Raw genomic sequence first — 24,917 nt, 5'->3', positions numbered from 1 at the left:
CCCGGGGATGCCGCTTTGCAAGTCTTTTCCTGCTTTGGTATTGAACCTGTGAAGACGGTTCACATTAATGATTGTTGATTGCAGATCATATACACAGCCAATGACATAGTAATATTATTAAGGGCCCACCAAATAGAACAAATTCTGAGGAGATGTTGAACAGGTGATTCACAGAATTCATGCCATTGTTGTACACCTGTTGGAGACTATGGCCATTCATCAGTAGGTCCCGTTGTGAAAGAAGCCCGGGCCAAAAAATAAGGATGCTCCACTCAATTTTGGGTGGGCCAATTGTATGAAAAAGTGCATGATTGGTGAAAAAAACGAGTACACAACAAAAGTACACATGCAGCCACCTGATGAGTGGACTAGTCTGATCTTTTAGTCAGGCATGATAGAGCAGTCCCCACCTGATGAATGGCTCATAGCCTGTTCCATGTAAGCACATGTACCACAATTCCCCTCCTCATCGATGTCCCATATGCATTTGAATGGAAAAATTATTATTATATAGCATTAGGGTACCTTCTTCCCATAGCATGTCTTTCCTCTTTAATTGGAATTTGGTCAAGGCCACCTCTCTTTGAGGAGGGTGCGGCTGATAATCAACTACCCTCATTCTATCATGAGGGATGAGCTCCACGCCATTCCCACTCTCTGCAGTGGCTCCAACAGCAGAAGCTGCAGTGACATTCCTGTTATTGCCATCACAAACACTCCCACAACCACTGCTGTTAAGATGAATAAAGCTACCATTGCATAAACTGCTATTTCCACTCTCACCCATGGCAGATGTAATGCATGCTGGATCCTTTTTAGACTCAAAATTCTTCTCCTGCTCAGGCACAGCTTGGTTAATGGGCCTATCTGCACTTTGATCATGATGATGACTGAAGTTTAGCTCAGAGTTGGAATTGTCAGGATTAGATGGACGAGATAGATTCGCATGAGTTGCATCCTGCTGGCTGGTTAAATTTTTACTCTGTACTGGAGCTCCAAACTGAGAATAAAATAAGTGTGGCATTAGAGCATCATAGCAAGCATACAACCCTTCTTAATGCTGCCAACGGTCAGATTTCAACTACCTATTCTATTGACAGATATTAACAACTGAATCATCATTCCTTTCCTAGGATTCAGGTTGTAACACTAGAGTAAATACAATATACTAAATAAAGGAAGAAGAAAACACAAAAAAACAATTTCATAGCCTGCCACTACCCATTTTATAGCCTCTTTATCAGATATGCAAGGCAAAATGGCTCCCAGAATATCAGCATAATAAGGAACAAGCTGGTCTCCACCAAGTTTTACAAATTCATTTATCTATACAGCAAAACAGCAAAAGAGAAATTAGCTATCCGACGGAATTACAACCAGCAGGAGCTACTTGGTCTATTTCAAATAATTAGCCATCAAACAAAGAAACTTCATCCTTTCGCAACAGAACATAAAGCAGAACAATATACTAGGGAGGTGAAATGAAATAGAGACACTATAACATGACAGACTGCTAATGAATTTTAAGCTAAGCCTATCTCCCTACCCATGTGACAGCACACAGACGGGTAAATTCATTGGAAGAAGCTGCCTCTGTACCAACATTTCAGCCATGCGACCATAATCTATAGAGTTCAGAGTAGCACTGTTTAAGTCAGAAAATTTACAAACAAATGAACCATACTGATTTAAAAGGAAATCTTTTCTTTTTAAAATGCTTGGTCAAATAAATATGGATCTCTACCACCATTGTGCTCGTAAAAAGAACTATCTAACAGCATTTTCTTGTCTAGATTAAGCCATTAACTAGGGGAAACCAAAAAAAAAAAAAAATGGAAAAATGTTTTGATAATGTCTTGTAAGGAAGAAAATCATCAAGTTTCTTATATAAGATATAAGAAATGCCCCACATGGAGAATTGAAGTCTTACTGGAAAGTTTTTTATTTTTCCCCTGGAGAAATTCAGAAAGTGCGGAATCAGCCTGTTGCCATATTTCATGGCTGGAATCACTTCACATGTTGAACAAACCTGAACATTTGATGCCCTATGAGTTGGCATGTAAATTCAAGTCACAATTTAAGATATAGCTAAAAGGAGTTTGTTAAATGTCACTAAGGCACAGTTACCATCAAGAAAATCTGGAAGAAAACCAAGCATATCAATATCAGGAACACTGTCCAGTACAGTGTTCCATCCCACCAAAAATTGGCAGACGTAGGGATTCAGAACATTCATGCGCTTCCTTAGCAGCGGTATAAATTCTTCGATGCTGAAAAAAAAAAAAAAAACACAGACAGTATATGAAGTCCTACAGCCATATTTCTCCAATTTCTTTTTTCTTTATGCTGAATAATTTATCTATAAATTCAATATAGAAATTATAACGATAGATGGTGCACCTGAACTGATTTCTTTCAGTAACAATATCCTGGTTATTAGTTGAAAATATTAAATTATAAGTAGATATCCTCATACAAACAACGGTTGCCCCTGAAGGAAAAGCTCTGCAAGAACACACCTGAAAAAGTAACAAGATCAGATTGGTTGAACAATCCTAATCTCTGATTCACAGACATTTGTTTGCCGAAATAGGACAGTTGGAGATTTTTCATTTTTAACCATCCAATAAATGTCCATCAATCTGATAAGCAGATAATCAAATAGGCTTATTTTTTTGGTTCATGATACATCTACATTGGGTACCAATAATTTGGACAATTTAACTTGATACATCTACTTCTATGCCACTTGCAGATTGGAAGCACCTATCCCTTCAAACAATCCTGATACCATATATTGAACATAGTTTCAGAATGTGGAAGCGGGCCAAAGGCATCTGATAAAGAAATGATATGCTCACTCATATGGGCAAACAGAACGTATTGAAGTAGTTGAAATAATGGCAGAGATGGCATTGCAAATTTGCAATTGAAAGGTATCCCCTTGACCAACTAAGGAATCAAAGCATGTTCATGAACTTCAATCAGTGACTCATACCTGGGAACTTCTGTAGGTGCTTTCCTCAGCTGTCCGAACATGTTTTAGGGATCTGCGGATGGCATGTTTAGATAGCAGCACATACCACATTGCATGATGGCAGAGATGGCATTGCAAATTTGCAATTGAAAGACATCCCTTTTATCAACAAGGAATCAAAGCATTGGATCTCTGAACATAGTCTGATGGTTTCATTGATCTAGTCAAAAGCTTGATATGGGAGGACATTTTGATAGTTTCAGCACCCCTCTTAGGGCGGTTGTTAACCACCTCACTACCAAAGACCCCGTTTGAGCACATTGCCAGCAAAGTTTATAAACTTTAGAGCCATGGAATAATAGAAGAATTCTCCACTTCTAGTCTTTCTTATGCACACTCTTAGTAGCCACTGGGTGATTGGGTGACTCATCCACAAAAAATTCAAAAGTTCAAAACTCCGACAGCCTACAATTGAAATATGTTTTACAAGATGATCAGGACATTTTAAAACTAAATTATTTTTAAATGGGTTGAAGAAAGAAAAGTAGAATGGTAAATTTTAAAAATAATAATCAATTTAAGAAAATTGTGGTACCCAATAATTTGAAATATGAAATCTTCATAAAAAGCAATTTATAGATGAATATCATTGAAGAACACACTATACATTCATTGTATGTAAATGAAATTAGGACCTCACATCCAAGATTTAAAAACTCAAAACTTGACTCAGACTAGATGCTTGAGTACTCAATCTAGTATTTTGGATTTTATAAAGCTGGTTAGCACCTGCTTTGGAAATCAGTCAATATTGAGGCAAGTTGATTCAGCAAGTTTTTTTGAGTACTCGACGTAACACTAGCACCAGCGCGCCACCAAAGCACGACATTTTGTTAATGTATATCACACCATTCAGTCTCTAACTGTAGAAACTGCAGAACAGAATTTTCAGCAAATGCATAGCAATATGTAGCTAAAACATTAGAAAAGAAAGTGTGGCAGAAAAATTAGTCTGAAAAGCTCAAAGATATTTTGATATGTAACAACCACCATATACAGGCATATGATTGTGAACAGAAATTTAGAGGACTCCAGGCTCAGTAAAATGGACCATCTTTAACACAGTCTGCTAGCTTCTACACACAGCAACTACATGGGTAATCAGTCACTAACCATTAGTGTGACTCACACCAAGAGCAAGAAGCACTTCCAGGTTCGTTGGGTCTGCTTCATGTGCCCGCATCATTGATGCAATAGCCTGCAATACAAACAGATTTCTTCAGATGAATGCTTCTAAAACGATATCCTTGCTGAATGACAACAACATCAAAACTTCTTCTTTTTAAATTTTTCATTTTATGAGAAGATAATAAAGAATGGAGAATACAAAAGTTGCCAAGGATTTCATTTACAAATTTGGTGCAGTGCGTGTATATTCCCAAGTTCCACTCATTCAAATAATGAAAACTTGCCAAGTTTGATGACTCAGTTTGGACTTGGTATTCAGAGCTGCTGAACTGAGTTAACTTGAACTCCAATTTGGTTGATGAGTCAATAAAGAGAATACACAGGTAATAGAATACATTTATGTTGAAAATAGAAATATAATTGATAACAAGAAATGATTATAATCAATGAGTTAAGGAAAACAAAAAGGGAAATCAATGTTAATTACTCCTTGACTTCATTTCTGTGAAGAGGAACTGTACGGCCCATGAACAAATGTATAGTTTACTGACTATTAGAATCCCATACACATCAGCCCATCGTTCAGTGATTCAGAGCATTGATCCAATTGGCTCCACTATGAATGGGGGAATGGGGCATGCCCTGAAAATTCTTCGATTAGAAGATCCTAACTCTCCAAACAATGGCCTAGAAATTAAATGTTAACGTGAAAATACAATGGCAGACCACACTCAGTTGAAAAGAGTCCAAAGGTTAGTTGGGATCCTCTAATCTAGGAGATCTCTGCATTTGTGCTAGCTAACTATATGTTTGTTCGATCCCAAATGGCAATGATGCCAAAACGGATCCTTTTCTTCTTTCTTTTCCTTTTATTTATTTACATATTTTTATTGGTAGTATAAGCATCTCATTAGCACCAAACAAAAAGGGATTACACCACAAAGCATAACAAGAAAGGGATGCCCCTTCTTGAAATTAATAAACAACACAACTTGACCCCAATCTAGGAATTGAAAGTTAACAAGAAAATACAACGGCAGACCACATTCAGTTGAAAAGAATCCAAAGTGTTATTTGGGATCCTCCAATCTCAGAGGATCTCTGAATTTGTGCTAGCTAACTGTTTGTTTGTTGGATTCCAAATGGCAATGATGCCAAAACAGATCTTTTTTTTTCTTTTCCTTTTATTTATTTATTTATTTTTATTGGCAGTATAAGCATCTCATTAGCACCAAACAAAAAGGAATTAAAAGGTAAAGCGACTGTACCATAAAGGCCTGTTTGGATTGAATGTAAACTAGAGGAATGCAAGGAAAGAAAACTTCATTGAGCAATACAACATTATTTAAACAAACATAGGGAATTCAATCCACAAAAACTTCCCACCGTCCAAATCTTTTTAGTAAAAGACGTCTTTACTACAACTGAATATCAGATAAATGAAATGAAGAATGTAGAGAAAGTTTCTTCTTCTTCTTTTCTTTTGCATTGAAGGAATTTCAGTTTAAGCCATGCTTGAATCCAAGGTTACTTCAAACATGAGGAATTTGAATTCACAAAAATATTGTTGCTTTGTGATTTTCTAAGTTGTGAATCAAATCTTTCTTAGTACAAGACTTCTTTAATACAATGGAATATCAGAGAAGTGAAAAGAAGAATGTATCCAATCAAGTTTCAAGCCAACTAGGAGCAGTCCCCTTATCAGGTTTAAATTGGGGTTTAACCATAATCCTTCGCGAACTAAATGAACGTAGTTGGACAAATGGTATGAAGATTACTGAAATAGTAAAACTTTTTGCTTTTTTTAATCCTGTAAATATGCCGACTGAAATACATACACCAGCACTTACCCAACTATCAGCAAAACCACTGCGATAACAAGATGGATGGACTAAATAAATGCAGCTAAAATCCCATGAATGGTGCAATCACTGCATGAAAAAAATGCAATGATTGTACTCAATACTCACCTTGTTGGAATAGTATTGTACTCAATACTCAATACCACTTTGTTCCACTCAAGGGCTCCTAACTTCTATAATCTGCAATGAAGTTAAATCAGAACATCAATTTCCATCTCAAAACATGAAAGTTATAAGCACTTTGTTGTTGCTAGAATTCAATTACGCTGGTTCAATGCAAGTGGTTCTCTAAAATGCACGAATGATTTTTGGGATATCCCACCTGAGTTCCGTATATGACCCATCAAATGCACAGTGTTGATGTTCAACACACACGGTGGGGCCCACACAGCTCGACCTCATGGGAACTTCCCATGAGGTCGACCTCATAGTACCATTTCCCATATATACATGTACGTATATATATATGCACAATTTTGAAATGCTATCACTGTTGAAATTCATCCATATCCAGTGCAATATACTCTTTCTCCATCTACGGTAAGGATAAATTGAGGTACATTGAAGTGGAAGTTTAATAAGGTACGTACCAGTGTTCGAGTTGTCGGTGTCGCTACAAGTTTCGCTGGCCGGAGATAAAGATATAATATCGTTATCGCCGATAATATCGCCGATAACCGGAAATGCAGGGAAAAATGGGGAAACATGGAGAAAATGGTGGAATTTTTCAGTGAAACTTCAGGACATGCCTAAATACATATATTTACATATTCAGGAATAAAGAATTTGCAAAAAGAATATATTAAATTAAAAGTTTTCATTTAATGGGAGCCAAAAAGCATGCGTTGTTGTAAGAAATCACTCAAATAGTAATCAAAATGAGTTTATATAATACAAATGCAAGCTTACAACAATTAAGACATGCAAAAGTAAATAAATTAAAAAAATACACATTTCTGGCCATTTTTCATCCCCACATAGAGTGACGAGGTGACTCGTAATCATTGTCTGGATCCCATGGCAGTTGAGAGTAGTACTGTTGCCCAACATATTGGCAGTACTGTTCCCAAGTCATCCTATGCTCGTACCAATTGAGGAACTCTCTTATGTACCTCTGATAGTCATCCTCCCCAAACTGTACGAGTACGCCTAGACGTGGGAATTGCGTGACATAAATCGATGGCATTTCCTGAGCAGGGTACTGAGGGAACAGATCAAGTCTAACCCCGACTCCTTAATAGTATTACTGTCAGTCGTACGGGTATCCCAAATATCCACCTGTCAAAGGATCATGACTCGAAGAACTATCTTCTGGCTGCCTGTACTCATGGGTAGATGAGCGTGACTGAATGTCAGAGCTGTCACGGCCATACCCATGATATCCCCCATGAGCATAAGGTGGGACAGAGGTGGAGCTCCCCCGATCTGAACTTATGTCCATAGATGACAAGCTGCGTGTGAGGGCATCAGCCGCGGCGCGTCCGGCTTTCTTCTTCGAACGACGTTCGAACATATATGTGGGCTCCGATGCTCTCGCCCTGGATGGTGGACGAGATCCATGGTCCATGTCCTGAGTGGCATGGTCAAAGCTTTGCTCCTCAGTGAATTGGCCAACGGATCGTTGGCTCTGAGCCGTCGTATATCCCCCACCATTGCCACCCCTAGCCCCACTAGTACCACCTATACTAGTGTCGGTGCCTCCGTCCCCTCTCTCATCACCGTCGTCATCGTCGTGGTCATCATCATCGCTGTCGTCGTCATCCCCAGGACCAGTGTTGAGTGGGGGTTGAGTTTCATCATCATCATCACTCACTACGACTTGATGATGGGGTGGGGGCCGTGAAGATGCTTCCTCACCCTCATTGGAACGTGCCAAACTCCTCACCAAAGGATCAAAGGAGTCTGTATCCGCCTTTTGTTCAGATACTACCTGATCAACATCGATACCTAGAGCTGCTGCTCCCTCGGCTACCTGTGGAGAAGGGCCTCCCTCCGCATCATCTAAATCAGCTGATTTAACCCACTCATAAAGTAGGTCCTCATCATCATCACCTATCTGTGCCATGTTACCTATAGACAACAGGTCCAGTGGGTCCTGATTTTCCTCCATGTCTCCATCTACCCGCAACTGTCTCTCTCTTAACTTCATATTGTAGTGGTAGTAAACGAGCTTTTGCAGCTTCTCATATGCCAACCTGTTCCTCTTGGTGGTGTGTATGAGTGACCATGTGCTCCAATTCCTCTCACACGGTGAGGAAGATACAGTCTGTGCGAGAACACGGACTGCTAATAACTGCAGTGCGGGCGTGTCGACTCCGTACATCGCCCACCACTCACCTATATATCCATAAGGAGCTTAGTTTAGTTTGAAGTTTAAATGAAACATGCAATTACCTAATTATGTTACCATACTTACATGGCATCATCGTTTCAGTCGATGCTTTTGCTAATGCGGATGAGAACGTACCCCTCGCATCCCTAAACCGCAATAACTGTAAACACGGATTCACAGGTCATTATTTTTAATCACCCATATTCTAGAGGCTATAAGGAAAAAATTTATTGCATTACCTGGTTACCGAAATCTGCTTGCGCTGTTGATTCTGGGAACAATCGTTCGAACACCTCGTGGACAGCCATCGTCAAATTTTGATTCTCATGGAGCCGACGTTTGTAATGAAATTTGGGATTCAGATAGTATGCTGAAACCCAAATATTAGTTGCTCAGTTGTATTAACATACAAACAGAAGTGATGCTAAGGTACTCAGTTGTATTAAGAAACTTACCGGCTTGGTGGAGTGGATGCTCGAGGGTCCTGGTACATCGATGATCGATGATACTGATCACCCACTGATACGAACTGGGGATTGCAGTCATTATTCCTTCTCTCATAATTCTCATAAGCTCATACATTGACCCCATCAAAGGCCACATCTCATTATCTACGGCTCGTAGGACCTTGTACATCGGATGCAGAAAGGAAACGACGTTGTGAACTTTTTCCCAGAAGGAATCGGCAAGCACTATCTTCGAACAGGTCTTTGCACCCTCGGTCTTCTTCTGATTCCACTCCATGTATTTCTTGGATCTGAACAAATTTCTCAGACCCACGCGGTGCCTATATAAGCTGTCGAGTGCAGTGAAGTTCGTGACGAACCGTGTCGTGCCTGGTCGAACAACGTCTCCTCCACAACACTCACGCATTGTAGCCAACAACCACGAGTGATTGTATATAAAGTTTGTCACTCTCCTCGCATCCTGGATAGTCTTCTTGACAGAATCCCTCTGGCCTATCTCCTCGAGCATTAAATCAATGCAGTGTGCCGCACACGGGGTCCAATAGAGATTGAACTTCTTCATCAATTTCTTCCCCGTCTTAACGAACGCACTGCCATTGTCCGTCACAACTTGGACAACATTCTGGGACCCAACCTCTCTAATCACTCTTTTTAGGAGAGCATATATGTATTCGTGCTCTTTTATTTTGGCCGATGCATCAATGGATTTGAGGAAAACAGGTTGTCCTCTACAGTACACCATGAAATTGATAATGGACAATTTCGTGGGTCCCGTCCACCTGTCACACATGATTGTCACCCCGTACTGCTTCCAGTTTGGCTTGAGTCCACGTACCTAAGCTTGCATCTCCTCGTGCTCCCGATCGAGGTAGACGCCAAGAATCTCCTGTGGCGTGGGAGGCTTCACACTCGGCCCGGCACGCTGCACCTCCTCAATCATATTTTTAAAGTGAGGACTGGCTGCTGCATTTGCTGGTATATGGCTCGAGATGAACCACCTAGATAAAGCACCACCTACTTTCTCCCTAAGCCCCTTGCTCCACATATTTTTTAATCTTTTTTGATTAACACCTGCGATGGGTGCATCTGGGACACGAGCGCTTTGCGTCCGTTGTATGACATGCCCACTGCCTCCCTCAAAATGTCTGCTGCTCCCACCAGCCTCATGTCGGGACGTCCCAAACGACGGCCTACTCTCATCAATCTGTCTTCTTTGCTCCCTCTCCCACTCTGAAGCCCGAGACTCATGAATCACTTGTCTAAAATCACTCCTTTCTCGAGCTGTAACACAATCATCGGGGTATGCGATCACCTCATCGTCGTCGTCATCATACTCGTCGATAGCACCTAAGCCCCGTCTAGTGCCTCGTAGCTCTTCCCTCATATCCCTCTCCCAATCATTTTGTTGCAGCTTGCGTGACTTCGCTTCAGTTAACACTCTTCTCATCTCCTCTCTCACTGGCCTTGTTACACTTGGACAGTCTTTCACGTTCTTGTATCCCCCTGCTAAATGTTCTTTTAGCCTAGACACTCCCCCACTCTGTATCACTCGGCCGCAATAGTTGCATATGGCTCCATATTTATTCCCCTCCACTGGCCGTCCATGTTTCCACCCTATGTCCCTTGCTCCTTTTCCCGATCCAGACGACATTGTGCTCCCTAGTAGTATACAAATTTGCAATAATCGACAAAAAAAAGTGCAGACGGATTGAATTTTACTTTATAAATGCATATGCATGTGCAGCCCCAGCCTCATCCACGACAGTGCGGTCCTGATTATGGGGCCCACCTTGATGTATTTATTCTTCCATCGCAAGTTTGATGCATGGAGCATTCACATTTGGCCCACCATATCCATGGCTTAGATCACTAAATCATGGGCCTTACTTGTACAAGTACCAACTGTAACCTGAACAAGTCAGGTTCCTAGATCGAGCATATTGCTTCATCCTTTAAAGCTATAGATGGAGCATGAGATCTAGAACATTGGTAACTGAATGAATGGATGTCCACAAATTCAATGGCAATAACAAGTTCTCTGATCAAATACTGAGAATATCCGACAAGTATCGAAAATGGGCTATGGACCATCAATAACAGGTCCCAACACATGAACGGTCTAGATTTTCTAAACTTGCACACGTGTAAAGAGATGAGAGGTGCTTGATGGCAAAGATAAAAGCATTTAATCAGGTACTATACAGCTAAAGTGCACCATACTACCAATAGATGCTTAACACTTTTTCCTTAATCGGGTCCCACCGTTGAAACATTTATAAGGCCCACCATTATGTATTTTTTAGATCCAACCTATTCATAAGTTAACATAGAAATAGATGAAGTGAAAACAAAAATATCAGCTTGATGGGAAACTTCTTTGGCCCTGGGAAAGTTTTGAACGGTGGATCACTGTCCCCACTGTTTTCTATGGTGGGGTCCACTTGAACTTTAAATCTATCTCATTATTTTTCTCATGCCATAAAACTCTCTCTCTGAATGGATGGACGGTATGAATTCAACACATGCATCATGGCGGGGTCCACAAAGCTTGGTGACGTCACTTCAGTAACGCCCTGGGAACGGATTGGCTACTCCCCCTGAAACCAGCCATTGGCTGGTGGTCGGTGCTCTATGGGGCCCACCATGATGTGTGTGTGTCATCCATGCTGTCCATATATTTTTATATATCATTTTATACATGATAAAAAAAAAATGAAGTATATCTCTATCTCAAGGGGACCACATTATAGGAAACAGTGTTGAATGAATTTTGACCATTAAAAACATTTTGGGGGCCATAAAAGTTTTGGATGAAGCTGATATTTATTGTTTCCCTTCAGCTGGGTCTTTATGACCAAATCGACAGATTGGATGTCAAATAAACAGTACAGTGGGCCTTCGGAGGATTTTAATTGTGAATATCCATTCATTATTTTTGTCCTGTGGTGTGGCCCACCTAAGATTTATATTCCAATCATTTTTTGTATCAAGCCCTAAAATGATCTGTAAAAATGGATGAACGGAATGGATGAAAAACATACATCATGTCGGGGCCCACAGAGCACCGACCACCAGCGACGGTGCTGGTGTGAGGGGGAGTAGCAATCCGTTCCCAGCGCCCCCGGCGGATTCGGATTGTGTACCCAGTAACTGGGTACCCTAAGCGTATTGAGTAAACTCTGTGGGGCCCACCTTCATTCATGCATTTTATCCAACCCGTTCATCCATTTTACCAGATAATTTTAGGGCTTTAGCCAAAAAAAGAAGCCTATAAAAATATCTTGTGGACCACACCAAAGTAAACAGTGTGAATTGAACTTCTACTGTTGAAAAGTTCTTGGGGGCTACAGAAGTTTTAGATCAAGATGATATTTGTTTGTTTCCCTTCATCCATATCTGTTAGATCCTATGAACAGGTTGGATGAAAAATAAACATTACCACGTGCCTTAGAAAGGTTTCAACGGTGGAAATAAATATTTCCACTGTTTCATGTGGTATGGTCCAGTTGAGGTGTGGATATACTTCAATTTTGGTCTCAACGCCTACAATGATCTTTAAAAACGTATGAACGGAGTGGATGAACCACATGCATTTACGGTGGGTCCAACAGAGTTTACGGTATGGATTGCATCTAAACATCACTGTTGAACCCAGGAAGGTTTCAACGGTAGGAATTTTCCAAACCACATTTTCCTTTAGTACGGCTCACTTGAGCTTTGGATACCTTTCATTTTTTACAAGGAGTTCTAAAATGAAATCACAAAATCGATGGACGGAGAGGATTTCTTACAAACATCACAGTGGGCCCCACCTGCCCCACCTGAGCTAGCAGCACATTGAAAGTCTTCCGTAGGAAATCTGCGTCCCTGATCTGCACGCTGCGGAAAGGGATTTGGCTACTCCCCTGCCATGCTCTGTGGGCCCCACCATGAGGTATGTGTTTCATCCATGCCGTCCATCTATTTTTATAGATAATTTTATGATATTTAGAAAAAAAAAAAGAGGTATATCCCAATCTCAGTTGGACCACGTTACAAGAAAGTGTTGAATGAACTATGACCATTAAAAACTTTTTGGGGGCCATAAAGATTTTGGAACAATCTGATCTTTGTTTTTTCCCTTCATCTGAGTTTTTATGAGCTAATTAACGGATTGGATGTCAAATAAACAGTACAGTGGGCCTTAGGAGGATTTAAATGGTGGATATCCAATCACTACTATTTTCCTGTGGTGTGGCCCACCTAAGTTTTAGATCAACCTCATTTTTTGGTTAAAGCTCTAAAATAATATTTAAAAATTAATGGACAGAATGGATACAACAGATGCATCGTGGTGGGGCCCACATACACTAGCATGCACCGAGAGCCCAAGCCGCCCAAGCTCGTGGTGGGGTGGTGTGCAACCAAGTGAGGTTGCACCGTCCAAGCCCACCTGTGGGGTCCACCATGATTTATGTATTTTATCCACTCCATCCATCCATTGTAATAGATAATTTTAGGTCTTGAACCTAAAAAATAAGTATATCCAAACCTCAAGTGGACCACACCATAGGAAACAGTATAAATTGAACATTTACCGTTGAAAATATCTTGGGGGCCACAGAAGTTTTGGATCAAACTTCTATTTTTTTTTTCCTTCATCCATGTCTGTGTGATCTTATGAACGGTTGGATGAGAAATAAACATCACTGTGGGCCCTAGAAAAGTTTTAACGGTGGAAGTCATTATTCAAACTGTTTCCAATGGAGTGGTCCACTTGATCTTTTGGTGCCATTAAATTTTGGTCTCAACCACTAAAACAATATGGAAAAACGAATGGACCACATGGATAGACTAGATGCATTCTCGGTGGGCCCAACAGCGTTACTCAGTACGATAAGAGCGTACCGAGTAACCGAGTACACATCTGCCCGCGGCCCTCCCGATCCCCAATTCGCGATAAAAACCCCAAATTCCCTCTCCCCTTCCGAAATTTTTGAAATTTCATTCCTTCCCACCGATTTCTCCGAGATTTTCAACCCGAAAGTCTCTCTCCCTCATCCCAAATCAAACAAAACCTCTATTTTCGAACAAGATCTCGGCTCGCAAGCGGTTTCTGCAACTTGCAGAGGATTTTTCGACGAAAAAAGAAGATATTTTTAGGGTTGAATCTTACCGGAAATGCCGATCTGCACTCAAGAGCAGCTGAACTCGCGTCTTCCTCCAAATCCGGGCGAAAAAACAGGTATTTCTTATGTTTTTTGTGATTTTTTCGCTGACAGCCCCCCCTTTTATCGATAAAAGTGGGTTGGTGGCTACAGTTCCCACCCGTGGTTGGTGGGAACAGGGATATGTCGTCCTGATCTTGAAAATACCGATAATATCGGCGAGATTTCGGCAAAATTTGAAACGAAACGAAATATTGGGGTTTCGGTGTCGCCAGTGCAGCGACACCGAAATTATCGGTGATATTTCGATAATATCGCCGACAATTTGAACACTGGTACGTACCTTGCAAATAGCATCAATTTCATCAAAAATGATAACATGCAGATCACTTTGATCACCTAAAACAAGGAAAGAAAGGAATACAAATTAGACTATCAAAACAAAAGCATGAATGGCATAGCCATCACTATAAAACATGACATTTCTCTAAGCAAAGCTGCTCACCCGGAGTCCGTTGGTCATTCTCAGCATCAGAAAACAGGTCCCTTACATTCTTTTCAGTCTCTCCAACATATTTACTTGAGACTTAAGGCCCATTAAACAAAAGGCTAACGGTTTGTTGAAAAAGGCCCATAGGATATTTTTCATTTTTAACTGTCCAAAACTATTCTTACCCCTCCGGCGCTGGCAGCCTTTTCTGGAACAATCAGAACTTTAGCCTTCCTCAGAACATCAATTGCTTGCGGCGTACAGGGCATATTTGAACCTGGCACCCAGACAAGTATGTATTATTGGCAGAAAAGACAATTAAAAAAAACACACACACACACACACCGTGAGGCATTGATGGGTTTTAATGGAAAAGTCATGTACGTCTATAGACATCTGTTTTCAATCTCATTTGGAGTTTTGATGAGTTTTAGAATTTTATGATATTTAATAAAATCTGGTGCAACCAAACACACCGTAAGGCATTGAAAGGGGCACTCAGAAAATGATGTTTTGAATACTATTTTCATTCAGTAGAAAAAAGGACCAAAACAGGATATTCCTATATCTCCACCATGTATAATTTCTGACAGGAAAAATTAGCTGCAATTAGTCATTGAACACCACTAAATCATGCAACACAAAAGGATATGAAAAGTGTTTTAAGTAATGATTTTAGTCCAAAATAAATGATACATAAAAAAGCCTATGATACATCTAAACAGGTGCAATTTTTTGTTCATGATACATCTAAACTGGGAACGATAATTTCAACAGTTTAATTTGACTTACTCTATGACATGTATGCAACTTCTAAATGCGACTTCTAAGTAATTTCTAAAGTCTCTCTTTTTACCCAAACACCCTTTCCAAGAGCTTGTATTCCCACTATAATCCACAAATGTTGACAAAAGAGACACCCAAAGTGAAAAAAAGTGTGCGCATAAAAAACAAGGTGTAAATATCATTTTCCAAAAGTAAGAAAAAGAAAAAAAGAAAAAGAAAAAATTCCCACCTTGCATTCCCATTTATCTGATTTCATGGGGCAGAGATTCTGCTGCTAGATTCTGACCGTCTTATCCCAGCAGCTCCCGTCACCAGATTCCATGCCAAACCCTATCAGTGTGGCCTTCCAGCTTCCGTATCTCCTTCGGTTCCATCCCTCGGTTGAGGAACTCCATGAACGGCTCTTCTCTCAGGGATGGAATCGGATCGATTCCGCTCTTTCCGAGTTGATTCGATCATGAAAACGATAATGGATGACACTTCAAGCCAATAAACATATGTCGAAATATTTATGGAGAGAAATTTTTTTTAAAAAAAAAAAAAAAAACAAAAAACAAAAAACAAAAGACAAAAAAACATAAACACATCAAGCATTTATGATGCAAAATCCTGCACCAATTGAACTTCATTTATGATTACTGAAAATCAGTCCATGCACCAGTGAATCCAGTGAGAAGTTGTGATATGCATACCAAGGGTATCATATAATGGAACACGATAAATCCCATGAGCATTGCAGGCCTGCAGAAGTTATGCAACATCAATAAGAAACACAAAAATCTAAAAAGGAGGCTCACATATAGAGTTTAGAAGTGTGTTGAGCATACACATGTATAAGCTAGCCCATCTAAATGCCACCACACGTGCCAGCCAAGTACAAAGGTGTGAAATCCAAGATATCGATCAGACAGGTCCCGCCATATAGATGCCTCCATCCAGAAATCAGACATGTCCATTGATCAGGTGGGACACAATGTAGAGAACAAATGGGCAGCAAAACTTAGTTGTTCCCTTGTTTCTAATGCTGAGCCAACATGATGACTGAACAAGCCTAATTTTAGGGCTGGTGCATCTACACAGTGGAGCCACCTGATGAATTAACACCTGTGTGCCATGCTAGCAGATGCAGCGGCATTAGATGGCTGCCTATGCACATGAACAGTAAACCTGTAGAAATTAAAAACTTAATGAGGTTATCACTTTCATGAGCATGGCGCACCACTATCTTCCACACTAAGAACCTTCAAAACTTAAGCAGATCTCACTATCTTCCACAGTAGGAACCTTTAGAACTTTCAAATCAAAGAGTCAAAACCTTATGATAAAATAAATGGCTTCAACCCCATTAAATGAACAGATTTCGGATCATAACAGAACAGAATCACTCGATTTCTACAAGAACAAGCTCAAAACCTTCAAAGCCAAGAATCGAAATGGTAAATCAAGCTAAAAAGTAGATTGGATGAATAAGATCAATACATTGCAGTCCAATTCAAGAATGTTCAATCAACTTACTTTAAAAACTTCAAACGTTGAGCAAAAACCTTCAAATCAAGCACCAAAATCTTCTAAATCCACTCACTTCAACTGCATTTCCAACGTTTTGCTGATGAAACTCGATTTTTGCAAGGGAAAGCACTGAAACGCATCAAATCCAGCAGATTACTTCATTCTTTCCATACCTAGACAAAAGGATAACTCGTTGTCTCCGAGAAATTACCAAAATTGCCCAAACGAGCAGCTACCAAAGAGAAACGAATCAGATCCGGAAGAGGAGAAGAAATGGGTAGAGAAAAAAAAAAAACAAAAAACGAGAGAAAGACACATGCATGAGGTCACCATGTCTTCCCTGTTTCTTCAATCCGAGGGTTACAATGTCCGAGATCAATCTGAGAATCACATAAACATAGCATTTTTCAGCAATTCAATGAAAACCTCAATTGGAAATGGGGCTTCTAGAGTTTCGGATAGATGGAAAGGAAAACAGAGGGGAGAGAGAGAGATGGATCCTAGGGTTGCAACTTCTTCCTTCATGAATTGTACACAAAAACACCATGCCAGATCTCCAATTAAGAGAGAGATTTCCATTTGAGATGGATAGGTTGGACGGACTGGGGGACGGACGCCGATCTCCATGAGAGAGAGAGAGAGAGAGAGAGAGAGAGAGAGAGAGAGAGAGAGAGAGAGAGAGAGCCCTAATGGTGTGTAAACATGTACAGGGTTTTGAAAACGTGATTTATGCCTGCACTTAAAAACAGTTTAAAACCGTGTGCAATCGGGAACGGCTTAAAATTGTACCCAAACCAAAGCATTGGCCATTCCTGGTAAACGATTTTGGTGTAGTGAAGTTCAACCCCGTCCTCCCGTGGAATTCATTAAGCACTTCTAAAAATGTTGTCTTTAACTCTCCTAACAAACACTGGAATAACACAAGAAAACCCATAGGTACTCGGCACCTTGTCTTTCCCAAGATTCATCACTACATTTCTTTTTCCTCCACAAACTAATCTGCTCAATCCAGTGAAATTTTTTCTAACTGTAAATTATCAAGAAGATGCAGGATCACCTTCTCCTTGTGGATATTTTTTTAAATCTCTTTCTGGTTTTACATGATTGCTTCTCCAATTTTCACCCTAGAGAGATTTTGTTCTCCTGGCATTGGCAATCCAATGGTAAAAGGTGGCATTCCTATCTCCTTTTAACCCCAAGGACTTCAACTATTGCCTCCAAGCAATTCTTCAAATCTAATTATTATTTAACAGATAAGAGAGCATTTATTAAAATGAAAAGGATCCAGGGATCCAACGTACAAAGCTAGGAAATACAGAGATCCAACGTACAGAGCTAGGAAATACAATGGTCCCAGGCCATATTTGCAGTGAAAAGACCATGCTCTTCCATTTAAATGAACTGTTTAACTGAATGGAAACAGCCAATTAACCCGTAAGGTTGAACAAATCATTCCCAATCTTTTTTTAAAAAAAGGGACAGTATACAGAATTTTGAGGACACAGACACCCGTTCAACAACTGTTTTATGAAATTCTCTTTCAACATTATTAGCTGATACTCTTTTCTTTCTTCCCATTTTTTTTTTTTTTTTTTTTTGAATAGTAAAAAAAGAAGAAGAAGAAGACATTTGTGGGACCTTTATCCCTTAGTCAGGCAGCTGAGTTTCCTCAATTTGATCAAGAATCAGATCATCGCTTTCTTCTACCTTCCTAAGAGTCTTCTCTTCATGCTCTTCAAGCTTTCTTCATAATTTTGAAACAGACCAACCATCAGAACCTAAATTCTGTCCCACACTTCACCACCATATTGTAAACCTAGGAATTTGAATGCACAAGGGCCTCAGGAGCACTTCTGCAATCTTGAGTATTAGAGTACTATGAAGTTTGGGAAGGGCACTTAGTGAATGTTGACACAATTCCCAATATGAAGAAATGAAGAACCTATCAAATCTGCACATAGCTGGGAGTACTTGGTTATTGCACCGAGCGAATAACGCCCATTCCATTGGGAAGTTAATCCCAATTAATGGAATCCAGAAAATAATATAATGCTAGAATGTACACGCATGACTTGTATTGAAATTTACGCACAAGAATATGATTGTGTCCAAATCCATGCAATGCACTAGAAGAGATCCCACTGAGCTTTAAACTTGTCCATTTCATCCCAAATGGCCTTGCTATTGTTTTTCAGCACAGACCACAAACAGATCTACCCAGCCACTTAAATCATCATCTTTGTTTCACAAGAGAGATTGAAACAGCAAATTCACTGATCCCACTGTCAGAAGTGATTGTCCCAAACTACCAAACTTCCCCCCAGCCCAACCTTTCCATGGGAATGTTGTGCATCCCAATGCAACCAAATGTATGACACACAATAGATCTAGAGCGGGTCCCACCCAATCACAAGTTCCGCACATTTGGACCCCCCCAATGAGCACACGTATCCGCATGATCACACATGGCCCCTTTTTTCTCCCTTCATGATTACTGATGCTTTCCTTTAGTTATTCTTTTCCTCAGGTATTGTAAAGACCAGAATACTAGTAACAGTCAGATCTGCCCGTATCACTAATCATGGTTTCCATGTGATCTATGAACCAGATCCATTGATCCATTGTTACTTTAATGGCCATATCTACCCATATTACAAGATCAGCATTCTGCACACAATCGCCAAGCCAGTTCGATGATCCATGACTGATTAACAGACAATTCCAAAACCTCACGTGTTCTTACTCATGCAATCTTCAGTTCAGGTCGGGGACCCATGACAATCAATGGGCAAATCTACAGTTATATGCACAAGTAGTGGGCATAGCTATAGTCCTGAGAGGGATGGAGATAAGAACCATGAATACTCTTGCCACGAATAATAGAAGTGATGATGAAGCAAATGAATGGCACATGAAATCAGTTAAGTGATTCACTGGGCCAAGAAGCTTCTATAGAAGGAAAGGGTAAGGGCAACAATACTTGTCCTCGTGCACTTAAGAACCATCTAGAAAGTTTCATCGATGCTTCCGGCCCATCCATCACCATCAAATGGACCCACTTAGGTTGTGGGATTGGATGTAAAACGGCCCATCTCAAGATAGGTTGGTTATTTTGGGAGAATTGTTTCCAAGGGAATCATTAATAAGATCTTATATGTCATTAAGTCATTAGTATTTAGTAGGTTTTTATTTTGGGAAGATCTTTTGAGATTTAGAATCATGTTAGTAGTTGTTATTTACCTTTATGGATTTGAAATTTAGGCATCATTTTAAGGATATACTTTAGATCTAAAATTTGTTAAAGTCTGGATTTAAAGATCCCTTTAGATCTCTATCTTTTGTGTGCAAGCATTAAAAGACCTCTAAGGTGTAAAACCACCTCACACATCTTAAACAAGTGAGATTTCAAAGAGAAGCAACCCACCACGGCCCTCTTCCAAGACTTCCTATCCTCACTCGAGGGATCAATGGCTACATCCTGAAGTGAAGTCAAAAAGATGCCAAAACCCCGCAATTGATCTTGGTTTAAATCTCTTCAACGAAGTACATCTCCCAAGATCTCGCAGCAATACGCAACCATGACCTCTTTGTTCGTAGCTACAGAGAAAAGCAAGGGGAAAGAGGTTTCTGACCAAGTATCCCCAAGCCAAATATCCTTCGAAAATTGACTTAGCAATCACCACCTCTGATTAATGCTCTCTTGTTTTCGAAATAGGGCCATCGGATGGATGGTTTTCATTTTTAACCGTACAATTAACTTCCACGTGGGTCCTTACTCTTTCCCCGGTGGTAGATTCACAGGAGTTTCGAGTACCCATACGTGGTGAAATCCCACTACAGCCTAAGTGTGTGGGTGTGTGTGTGATCAATGGACAGTGTAGATGTAACACATACATCATGGTGGGCCCCTCATAGCTCATAGCCGCAGAAATATCCCTAGAGAGGAGAACTGACCACCTACAGGAAAGGTACGGTAACTTGTGGCACCGCACCATCTTTTCCATGGTAGGGCCCAGAAAGGTTTCAATGATGGACTTATCATTCCAACTCTTACCTATGGTGTGGTCCACTTGAGCTTTCCTTCAACCTGAATTTTGGGCTTCCATTTTAAAATGATCTAGCCCACCTGATGGACGGAGTGGATGTTGCACCCACAACATGGTGAATCAGTAGTATTAACTTGAGCCCATGCCCACTAGACCACAGACCAAGCAAGTAGGTCCAAGCCCAATCTCAAGTTGGGTTAGGTGGTCCATCACATTCTCAATTCCCAAAAATTGAATGTGCAGGAACAAAGGGAAATGACAATAAATTCCCAAAATTTCAGCAACCATAAATATATGAAAAGCATGATGAGGAATATGAACATCTGGTGGGCCACACCTACACAAATGAACAGTTTAAGTGAAAATGGAAAGTTGGGGTGGGACGATAATCACGTGATTCACATCTACACAAAACAAATGGGCAGTTGAATGAAACTGGCTGATGCTTCAACTTCTGTGTACACGTGTGGCCCACCTACTGATTATATTGCCTATTTTAGATGCATGGAATCTACACAGCGAGGATTTCTAGATAAGATAGTCCCATCTAACACGTGTGACTCCTTTCCATGTGTGGGGCACGTTCACTTGATGAATCGGCTTGTAAACTCGTGCATGATTCGGTTGGGGTACCCCAGAATCAGTGATGTGGGTGGTACCCTAGCGATGGGGCCCACCTCACTATATGCATTGTATCTACGCCGTCCATTCATTTTGCCAACTCATTTTAAGGTAAGCAGATACAAATATCAGGTGGACCACACCACATGAAATAGTGGTGAATGACTTCAAAAACATTTTTTTTTTTTTGGTGTGGACCACAAAAGCTTTGGATTAAGCTAATATTAGTGTTTTCCCTTCACCCAGGTCTGGGTGACCTTATCCACCTGAGATTTGTATCTGCTTCATTTTTGGGCTTATGCTATAAAATGAGTTGGCAAAATGGATATACAGTGTAGATATACAACACATACATTGGGATGGGCCCCACGGTCAGGGTAACACCCATGTCGCTGGTTCCGGTGAATCAACCAAGTCACGCCTTGTAAACTCAGGCCAACTCTACATTACTTGACCGAGTCACTCACCCAGTCAGCCTCTTCTTCAAGCTCAAATTGACAACCTAGTTCCAGAGCTTGGAAAGCAGCTACCATTAGGGCAAGCACTTGCAACTCTATTCAACCTCGTTGTTGTTGTTGTTTTCTTTCTCTTTTTTTTTTCTTGAGTCGAGTCTTCGAGTCAACCCGACCCAGTTCAAAATTAAGAATACAACCACGACTACCAAATCAGTCCGGATCACCCTAAAACCACGACCTCTACTTTAAAAGAAAAGCTTCTAATCACTAGGCCAAGACGGACCAAGCGACTCTAACTAGTCAAACTTGCAGTTGGACCCAATCACATAGCAGATATGAGATCCGTTCCAGGTATGGTGTGCCGCTATAGGACCACAAAGGCCATTATGTAAAGGTAATGACAGCAACCGTTACACATCACGGGGTTGTATCAGCCGTCATGGAAAAAATGACCCGTAATTGCCATTATGGCACCTATAACGGCAACAACCTCGAAACGGTTCATTATAGGGCAAATAAAGGTTTTTCAAGGGGGGCTTCAATAATAATAATAATAATAAAAGACCATAACGGCCATTACGACTCATATCGTAAGGGTAATAGTGATGGTTGTTGCGGCCACTATTACTGTTATAGAATACCTTTCACTTCCGGGTGCTTAGCTAAACAAATAAAATGCATGAATTCAGTGCACACCAGGAGTCATTGTGCACATATCCTCCCACAGCTCGTACAATTCTGTGTGTGCACATTCCACTTGAAGTTGCACCCATAAACAAATTCAAGGAACTCTATCACGACAGAATACTGATTAAATTACTAAAAAATCATGATTAACTCTATAATCCTTCTTAGGAATATACCCTGCCTTCTTCATCTTCTGATGAAGATCTTGAAGCAAGTAATAAATCTCCTTAGCTTGGCCATGAGACTTATCACCAACCACAAATACATGGACCCTATTACCTATTTCAATCCAACTACACCCAGGCTACTTTTTCAATCCTTGATCTTTCATCTTCAGTCTCACCTTAGCTGCCTCTTTCCATCTACCAGCTGATGCATATATATTAGATAATAACAAGTATATCCCAACATTGGTAGGCTCCACCTCCAAGAGCTGTTTAGCTGCATGTTTCTCAATCCTCACATTCCCATGGACACTACACCCACCTAGAAGTGCCCCCCACACGCACGCGGATGGTTTATTCTTCAGTCGGCCGATGAATTCCACAGCCTCCTCAAGTCGTCTAGCCTGTCCACATAGATCAACCAAGCATGCATAATGGTCTTCTCTCACTTCAATTGATGGGTTTCTCATCAATTCATTGAAATACTCCATCTCTTCATCAACTAGACCCGAGTGGCTACACACGGATAGCACCCCAACGTAGGTGACATCATCGGGTTTGAATCCATTTTCCATCATCTCATCAAATAAACAGATCACTTCTCTGCCGTAACCGTGATGGGCATATGCAGCGATCATCCCATTCCAAGATACCAAGTCCTGTTGGTTTGACCGATCAAACAACTCTCTGGCAATGCTGATCTCACCACATTTTGCATACATGCTTATGAGAGCCGATTCAACGAAGGTGTTGAACTAAAAGATGGTTTTGTTTATGATCTGATGAATTTTCTTTCCTTCTCCGAGACCAACCAAACTGCTACAGGCACTCAAAACACTTACAAAAGTTCCTTGGTTGGGTTTAATTCCATCGTTCAGCATTCGTGAGAAGATCTTCATGGCCTCCTCGCTCTGCCCATCTTGCACATAGCCTGTGATCAAAGAAGTCCAAGTAACCACATTTCTTTCCCGCATTTCATTGAATAATTTCCGAGCACGTCTCAAATCCCCATTTTAGATCAACCCCGTAATCATCGCATTCCATGACGGAAGGTCCCTTTAAGGCATCCTCTCAAAGAGATAGAGATCTTCATCCAGCCTCAGATTCTGTGCATAACCTGCGATCATTGCATTCCAAGACACCACATTTCTCTCAGGCATCTGATTAAAAAGGTTGCGAGCTTCATCAATCCTACCATTCTGGGAAAGACCAGCAACCATTGTTGTCCAAGAAATCACATCTCTCACCGGCATCTAATAAAAAAGTCGTCGTGCTTCCTCAATTCTCTCTTCTTGGCCCAACGCTATAATGATCGTATTCCAAGAAACGACATTTCTTTCAGGCATTTTCTCAAACAAATCATAAGCAGAATCAACACGCCCATTCTTCGCATACCCAGAAAGCATTGTGTTCCAAGAAACGACATTTCTTTCAGGCATTTCTGCAAACAACCTCTCGGCATCCTCAATCTGCTTAAAACGGAAGTACCCAGCAAGCAATGTCGTCCACGTAACAACGTTCTTCTTCGCTGCGCTTTCATCAAACAGTCGGCGAGCCTCTTTTATCAAGCCACATTTGATGTACTCAGAAATCAAAGCCGTCCATGTGACAACATCTCTTTCGGGCATTTCATCAAACAAGCGTCGGGCGTCGGAGATCGGAGATCTTCCCTTCTCAGCTGAGTTGGTCGATCATCCAATTCGACCGAGCAATGTTATGGTCAAGACTGACATCTCTCTGAGATGTGGAAATTCTAGGAAGCAAGCTCGATGAGCGGTGCAAATTGCGGGAATGGAACATGATGGCATTATCTGCAAGGTGGGTTCGTGATGAAGGGCAGAGATTGGAGAAGGAAACGAGAGTGAGAAGAGAAGGAAAAAGCGAAGACTTTGAAGGGTTTTTAACGTGTAGTAGAAAACATAATAGTGGGGAACGGATTAATACTAACATCTCATAGCGAAGGGATTGAAAAAAAAATAGATCCAAGAAGATATATACAGAGTTTGCCGCCACACGTGCGCCCTCCTCCATACACACTCATACACGTCACCTGCGTGCCAAACCAGCAATTGCGTGGGCCACGCCCGTGAAGATGGCACTATACGATATTCGAGGAGCTGGGACTCACGGATCCATTGAGTTCGGGCATTGGTATGACAATGGCCCGATTTAAGCTGGGCATTGGA

At 40.8% G+C, this 24,917-nt stretch overlaps 1 pseudogene; it reads right to left on the bottom strand.

Annotated features, from left to right (window-relative positions):
* Window positions 1–22,556: 22,556 nt before the first annotated feature.
* Window positions 22,557–24,374, bottom strand: LOC131257574 (pentatricopeptide repeat-containing protein At2g35030, mitochondrial-like; annotated as a pseudogene).
* Between the last annotated feature and the right edge of the window lie 543 nt (window positions 24,375–24,917).

The sequence above is a fragment of the Magnolia sinica genome, chromosome 10 (genome assembly GCF_029962835.1).
Source record: "Magnolia sinica isolate HGM2019 chromosome 10, MsV1, whole genome shotgun sequence".
Taxonomy (NCBI): domain Eukaryota; kingdom Viridiplantae; phylum Streptophyta; class Magnoliopsida; order Magnoliales; family Magnoliaceae; genus Magnolia; species Magnolia sinica.
The sequence above is the reverse complement of the archived record's forward strand: the minus strand, read 5'-3'. Positions and strand labels throughout refer to the sequence as shown.